Source organism: Thermobia domestica, chromosome 8 (genome assembly GCF_964235325.1).
Source record: "Thermobia domestica chromosome 8, izTheDome1.hap1.1, whole genome shotgun sequence".
Lineage (NCBI taxonomy): Eukaryota > Metazoa > Arthropoda > Insecta > Zygentoma > Lepismatidae > Thermobia > Thermobia domestica.
In genome coordinates, this window is record NC_137461.1 from 135,184,349 (window position 1) to 135,192,769 (window position 8,421).

The following is an 8,421-nucleotide window of genomic DNA, read 5'->3' on the forward strand; positions in this document are numbered from 1 at the left end:
AGTTTACACGGCGCAAGCTGGGATCGAACCAAAAACCCAAGCACCAAGGACGCTCTACCACTGAGCCACTGCGCCCCCGTGGCTACGAAAGGGGATTTTGGAGGATCCGGACCTGCCGAAATATCAACATTGATGTAAATTTAGTGCAATTTTACCGCTAACTTACATATTTTACGTATAGTTTAACTTCATATTGATCTACGCTTAAAACACTTCATTCTCTTAATTTCAGTATCAATACACAACTTTAAAATAATTTTAGTTCTCATAAATGGGTAACTCTTTACTTTGAGCACAGCAGTGCGAGGGTAAATCCTTTTCTAAAGTTCTCTTTAAGAGATACTTCTAGAACACTGGTCCGCATTATCAATGCAAGAACATAACTCTTTCTTTTTTTTTAATATCTGGTCTTTATCTTCTCTCTGATGTAACCGTCCCAATCCCCGTAGTCCAACTCGAATGAAACCAAATCGAAAAAATAAAATAAAATAAAATAAAAAATATTTTGTAGATTTAATCTCAAACAGCCAAGCCCGAGAGAGAAAATTCGGAGAAAAATCTCCAAATCTATAATCTGAATTCTCAATTTTTCAAAATAACTATTCAAGTATTAATTACCAAAAAATAAGCAATCAAATATTTTTGTCTAATCATCTTCAAAAATAAAACCAGAATTCTCTTAGAAAAGTCGTTCTTTTTTCCTCTTTTTTTAAAAAAAGAACACAAACTGAATTAACACTTTCGCCAAAAACATTATTAAGAATAATTCTTGTTTTCATTATAATCGAACAAAATAGGTTTCCCATTCAGAGGCATTCAAACTCCTTGTTCTTCACCGAACTAACAACACACCGATCGAGAACCACCGACGAAGCCTCGAGAGGAAAACCATGCCTGTCGCTCACGCGACTAACTCTAACATCTCTCTCATTCACGCGGCTGACAATCCCTCATTACATTTTTTGTTTTTAAGAATAAAATAACAAAGCGACAAAAATATATTTAAATACTAATTTTAATAATAAAATTCTTATACAGAAAAACACAAAAACTCAAATTATCTCCTCTCATACATAAGTACTAACATTACTTTCTGAAGTTTTTTTTGTTTGTTTTTTGTTTTTTTTTTCTGACGAATCCTTCTCGGGGGAACAAAAAGGTCTCCAAACGATGATGGTCGTTACAGATTGACGTCTCTAAAAAAAGAAAAAAAATAAATCAAATAATAATGATTAGCTTGCAAGTTCACAGTATCTAAACATAAATTTCGTTTTCTATTCAAAATGGAAAAAAGAAACATCCTCCTCCTCTCATAGTATTCTTAAATTGTCTGCATTATCAAAAGGATGAAAACATTGAATTGAATTGAACTGGCAACAGGATTTAAGTGTGTAGTGAAAACATTTCCTGTAATGTTGACCTTTTTATAATTCAAATTCCTTTAAAGTGAGTTCCAAAATAAGCACATAGTAAATGAAGTTTATTGAAAGGAGATAAAATCCTTGCAAGAATAAGCAATAGCTAGTGCTTTTTAAACATTTGACATCATGGTTGTTTTTGTTTTTTTAAGTTGTAATATTACAATGATCTTATTACGTGAATAAATAATTACAAGGTTCTGCAAAAATAGTTTCAGATTTTATTCCCAGTGAAGTATGAAAGGAATACTGAAATCTAAACCGTGTGCTAGAAGCTACACTAAGTAATGTTTATATTTTTATTCTAATCGTTTAAAATAAAAAAAAAAAATAAAAATCATTTCTCAAATCTTAAATATTTCAACAGAAAGGATGAACCATCGGCTGGTTTCTATTTAAAAGTCGCAAAGAAACACTATTCAGCATGATTGAACGTTTGTAGCTTTATTGTAAATTGTATCCTTCCGATTAAGTATGGACGATAATTTCATTCAAATACCTGTCTAAAATTGCTTGGCAGTAGCGGATCCTGTCAACCTGATTTTGCAGTATACGTTTGTTAGATGGTTTGTGGCGTGATTTCACAAACAGCTCGCTCAATATTATGCTTAAGTACCTGAATACTTTCTGGATTGTCAGGAAACACGGATCATTAATGTCAACCCCCCCCCCCAAAAAAATAAATAGTATCAAATCGTAGCTTTACCGAGGGGAAATTACGAAAACTGCTGATACAATTATTAAAATTAGTCCGCAAAAGAGTGATTGTGAGACGGCTTCTGTGGAACGTAGAGCCATGCTGTTGGCCTGTTAAAGCTGGCAAATAAAATCTGTAAACATGTCTCTGTAACTCACTACATTACATGCAATACAGTCCCACGCTGTCTACCACAAATAAAGCATGCAGCAATTCGAGATTGAGCACAGCTAAAGGAGGCGTAGATTATAGAAATTCTATATCTTATTCTTTAAAAGAAGAAAAAAAAAAACTTGTCACACCTTAAGGTGACCGTAATTACATTGATTTTGTAAGTCTACGTCTTCGGGCTCTTGAAGTCAAGATACGTGTAAATGTAACAATTTATGTAAATGTTTAAGAAACAACATGGTTAAATGGGGATTACTCTTAAGAAACCATCTTTTAACTTAGGCACAAATAATAACAAGTAACTCCTAAATTATCTTGTTGTCAAGGGCCAAGTTGATACATTGAACTCACATCACTTATACACATGAGGATATATATGATGCGCTTTTTTGCTTTCTTGAGATCTAAGGTATTTTATCTTCCCTACTTCTACACATTAAGATACCTGTTTTCAGCCGTCTAAATTTTATTGTGGGATAAGAAGTGTTAGGTGCATATGTTCAATTTAATAGTTGAATTTTATACGTACTCCTTTTCCTTCATTGCTCTTTGTTTCGCCTTTACTAGCCAGCGCTGGATCGGTTCTACAATTTGAGCATCCGTAGCTTCGCAGGCGTGCACACGAACGACATCTGTGAAAAAACAAGGAACGTAAGACAAAATAAATGTAAGTTTAAATATATACCACAATGTATTAAAATGAATAAAAGTAGTTTCATTGACTTCACATCACCACCAGTCGTAGTTTTAAAAGAGAAGCATACACGATCCGCAATGAGACGTGGTTAAGAAATGAAAGGAATAAAATCAGGAAGAGTATTTTTCAATACGTAAGGCCACCACAGTATGAAGTTAGGTTCTGTAGTGATCTGAAATGTTGAAAAACTATCTTCCTGATTTTATTCCTTTCATTTCGTAACCACGTCCTACTCCAGACCTGTATATCCTTTTTTAATACAACTGACGAAAGTAATATGAAGTGAATGAAACTACTTTTATTCATTTTACTACGTTGCGGTGCGTAAAGGTTTCATTTATTTTGTGTCTGATATATCGTCATCGCCCACTCTACCTAAAAGTTAATGTACCTGTAGGTACAGAATTATGAAAAAATAGATATTTAATACCTAAAAATAAACGGTATACAAATCAAATATAAGAAAAAAATTCAATTTTCCCTTTTCTGCCTCTTCGTCAACATAGTGTTTGACGAGTTCGATTCTCAGCTTTCTTCATACTACATGTTTGCAACTCTTCTACTGTTAAGTAAAATATGAAGTGAAATACTACTGACGTGTTTTAAAAACAACGGAAATCGCCTCAGGTGAAAACGCCCCTTAAAGTGCAAATTAAGTTGGTAGTGCTGACTTGCGTAAATTTTCAGCCTACAAAACTGGAGCTAGAGAAAACAAATTTGGGATGAATTAGGAAAAACACATACGAAGTGAAAAATTGGCTTTCACCCAATCCAATATGCCAGACTAATATTGAAATTCTATATGCGAAATAAGCGAGGACTATCGTTCGCAGAACTACTATATTGTTTATAGGTTAAACATTTATTATCAAGAAACACACATACATAGAAAATACTTACCAAGTATGATTTGTCCAATTTTTAAAGTAGATAGAACAGTCTTTCCCTTTGCTCCAAGCCAGCTGTACTTTTGAGCTAGGCTGTTACTCAACAATTTTCGGAGGAGCCTATAAGTAATATTCCTGGTGTCTTTCCCACCTACTTTGGCAAGTTCTCGTACCTTAAAGAAATAAATAAAACAAATTGTGAGTAATGAACGATATGTAAAGAATTAATTAAATTATACGTTCTAAGCCAGTAATCGAACTTTCTCCTATGTGAGATCAGTAATTTCAGAAAAAATCTACCACTATGTAAGAATTCTACGTTTTCCCAACATGGTATACTATGCAGCAAAGAGAAAGACATATTGAATGCTAATTATATCATTGCAGTACAAACTTCGAAATTGGGTTTGCATTATGAATTAACCCCTACACTTTAATCGATGTCGATCCCAAACAATGTTTCCTAATAATCATTATGGACATCAATGTTCATCAAAATGGTACATTTTTTTTTTTTTTTTTTTTTTACGAAAGTTGTTAATATGGGACAGAGAAAAAGGTGATGCAGCACGAGTATACAACACGAAATACACATAACATACATAAATTTCTCCTGAAGTTATGTAAAATACATAAATGTTTCAAGTTTCAGGGGATTGGAACCCCAATGTGTTAAGAGGAGCAGAAATCGGGACTGTCCGGTTGCCCGTTCAAAGCGTGGTTTCGCCCAATTATTCTCAGCAAGAAAAGAGAGTATAGACAACGCCCGACCACACACTGGGAATATGGCCAAATAATTCCATGAAAGCTTTGGCTGGGACGTTTTCAGCCATCCTGCGTTCAGTCCCGACCTCGCTCCTAGCGACTTCTATCTCTTTCTGCATCTGGAGTTTTTACTTGATGCTAAGCGTTTCAACAATAAAAAGTTCAAAGAACACATTACCAGATGATTGACAACACAGGCGGCAACACCCTATGTCTCAGGAATCAAACTTAGGCAACGCTATGAAAAATGCCTGGAAAATTACGGGAGTTATGTAGAAAAGTAGTGCAAGTGTTCTTGATTTTTGTGCAAAAATGCTTTCTTAATCTGTACTCTATTTCTTTTTTATTACCAAACGGAACTTACTTTCCGAACGAACATTCTATCTTTACTTTTTTCCCTCCTCAATTTTGCTCCCCTTTACTTCGGGGCTTGGGCCGTTGCCCCGCCCGCCTTCTCCCCACAGCACGACACTGAGCCACACCAAAGAAAAATGAATCGGACTCCCCTCTGACATGCTGACTTTTTTACAAGTATAGTCTAATTTTAGTAGTAAGTTTGGAAATTTTACATATAGTTTACCATCTTAGTAAATTTCGGAAAACTGTATCGGACACCTCTCCGATATTCCGACTTTTAGTCTAATTTTAGGAGTAATTTTGAAAAGTATAACTTTCTTTGTACTTATTTGGTTACCACATTGTCTGCAATTTATTTTTAGATTTATTAATTTTGATTATTAACTTATTGTTTCAAAACTGGAATACTGTTACATCAGATGTTTGAGTACCTGCAGCCATGTTTACAATAATAATGTTCATTACATACCCACAATCCTACCATGCGGTAACCTTGCGCGAAGTAGTTCCCTCTGCTTGCCAAATAGTTTCATGTATAGAACTGCGTATATACGTAAAACATTAACACAACTTTGCTCTCCTTATATAGTATCAAGGGTTGTTCCAAAGTTGGTCGATTGTAGCAAAATTTTGAAAATTTAAAGGAAAGAAATGAATAATTTGCTTGTTTTTGTGCTTGATAATGTATAACGAGAGCGCAATTTGTGTTTATTTTCTTATATAAACAGTTCTAAACATGGAACTATTTGGGAAGCGAAGAGAACTACGTGGGGCAAGGATTTCTCATAGTAGGATTATGGGAATGTAATGAGCATTTCTTTGTTGTGAACATGGCTGGTGATAATCAGAAAAATCTATTAAAAGTAAGTAAAAGTCACGGCTTAATAAATCTAGAAGTAAATTGTAAAACATGTGGTAAGCAAATAACTGTAAAGAAGGATGGAAAAAGTTATACTTTTCAATGTAACGGTAAGTACATAACCAACTTGCCGGCAAGGTTCTGGAACACAAGTCCCCCTTCCCACTTAGCTGTAAGAAAAATAGAAAACAACGTGTCCTGCGGGCTCTAACCCGACTTCACTCGCTAACGCTCGCTCGGCAATAAATGTGAATTAAATATCAAACTTTGGAACAGAAAGGACCCAATTATTAAGCTTCTAGCCAAGAACTAGGCGGACGACCAACTTCGGAATACGTCCCATTATCAAGCACAGAAACAAGAAAGTTATTCATTTCAACTCGGTAAATTTTCAAAGAGTAAACTTTACGAGACACGCTCCAGCTGCGCATCGATAAGTAGGGCCCTTGTACAAAGTATTGTAGAGTACGGTAGGCCAGAGTAAATTAGGATAGAAATAAGTAGGGTAGGGGTTAGGAACGGGTTAACTTAAGGTTAGGTAAGTTTTGATTCATTTTCATAAAATTATTAGAGTGTAATTTCTCATTTCTGAGTGAGTATACCTGCTGGAGCGGGCGTTGTAAAGTTTACCCTTTTCAAAATTTTGTTAGCAACAGACAACCAACTTTGGAACTTAATCCAATATATTTTAATAGGGTAGTGTGTAAGTAATCACGATATGGTGAGCTCTTACCTGTGAGATGCGTATTTACGTGAAAATATATTAATTAAAGTCGAACCTGATTATGCACAAATTCGCCCATTAAGTTATGGTAGATTAATAAAGGGCAATATGCAATAAACGTAATGCGCATATGACTAACTAAAACATAATTTTTTTTTATTATGAAAGCAGGTTTTCCACAATCCTCGTTTACGCGACCCACCATCGCTGACGCGTGTGCCTTCTACGGACGTATCCCTGTGTAACCCGCTCCTGCACTGACTCCGTTAGATAGCATTCGTTCTTTTTAGTGGCCACCAAGCACAGATATGTTGGTTATTTTGCGCAAGACCTCTTAAAGTGAATCTCCACCGGGGAATGCAAGGCACACCTCAATGTTTGCTGAAGGAACAGAAAGTGAAGGGAAGGTACCCCATATAGGTTAGTAGCTAGGTTTGTTCCTTTCTGCATCAAAGTTTAATATTTAATTTAGACAGTAGTACCGAGCGAGCGTTAGCAAGGGAAGGTGGGTTACAGCCTCCCAGGGCACGTTGTTTTCTGTCTTAATTACAGCTAAATGAAATGGAGGACCTGTGTTCTAGAATCTTGCCGAAAGTCAATGAAGAGAAAGCAGTAGGCTATATATTTCATGCATTTATGTACCAATCTGTATCATTAATCTGCACGCAGGTTAGGTTACAACTCAATTACCTTTTCTTACCATGCAAAAGAAACTATTTTATCCGGTAGAAAAAAAGTTGTACGATGCTTCGGTAGTTATACCCAAACTTCATCATTTTAAATATCTGCACTCAGACTAAGACTACAGAGAAAATAAAGTGTTCTGTGTGCTAGAATTATACATAATTTTATATTTTCTTCCAGTGAACATATCAAAAGTTTGAACCTATATTTAATTTCGTAAATTTGGCAGTATATTTATCGAGAATATATAAAACAATATACGGTGTATTTCCATGCATAATTACCTGAAATAAAAGAAAATTCTTATGAAAATGAAGTTGATTGCAAGTTCAGCCTCCGCCAGCTTTCATTTCATTTCATGAACGCCTTCTTCATAGGCACGACCGTTCAGATCCAGATGCCTTCTTCCTATTTATGTAATAAGTAAATATAACTGTAATATGATAATATTGAAATTAGTGTTTCACTTGAATCTTTGACCTTTAGAATTGAATTGCAATCTTTCCCTCCTTTAAATAAATATGTACTTGTGGGGTGTAGACAAATGAATGTTGCTTTTAGTGTTGCCAACACCAACGCGAAAAAGTGGCTTCAACGAATAGCTAAAAATGGCCAGGAATGGCTAGAAGAAAGCAAGCTTCCACGCTGAGACAATGATAAATAAATCCGAATCCTATAATACTCCCCTCACAGAGATAAATATCATCTTCTTCTTCAAGTTGTGACGAAGGTTCTTTTATCTCTGTTATTTGAACTCGGCTGGTTCTCTTTCAACTAGTTACAAGACTGGATGAAATTTCGTATAGAGAATAACACTGTGTTATAGAGATAAACAATTCTAACAGTGGGATTTAGAATGTTACAACTTAGAAAATGCATGAAACTTCAGAAAATAGCAAAATGACACATATAATATATTAAAATGTGGCTAAACTCAGAACGTGGCTAAAAGAGAAAAGCATATTTCTAAAAAAAAAAAGAAGAAAAAAGAAAAGAAAAAAGAAAGAAAGACACTATTGGCTCTTTGAAAATTTTATGACTAACTAGGTTCTCAAAGTGGCCGCATCTAGCCACAAAGTGGCAAAATTGGCAACTCTAGTCGCAATACGAAACAACTTACGCGCAAGCAGGCCGTGGTACATGGGGTATGTGCCATTCACAT

At 35.1% G+C, this 8,421-nt stretch overlaps 1 long non-coding RNA gene across 1 annotated transcript; it reads right to left on the reverse strand.

Moving 5' to 3' along the window:
* Positions 1 to 997: 997 nt before the first annotated feature.
* LOC145693222 (uncharacterized) lies at positions 998 to 7,931 on the reverse strand. Its single transcript, XR_014132729.1, has 4 exons — positions 7,544 to 7,931; positions 3,884 to 4,043; positions 2,816 to 2,918; positions 998 to 1,196 (listed from the first exon to the last, which is right to left on the reverse strand). It is a non-coding gene; the product is annotated as an uncharacterized LOC145693222 (long non-coding RNA).
* Positions 7,932 to 8,421: the final 490 nt, after the last annotated feature.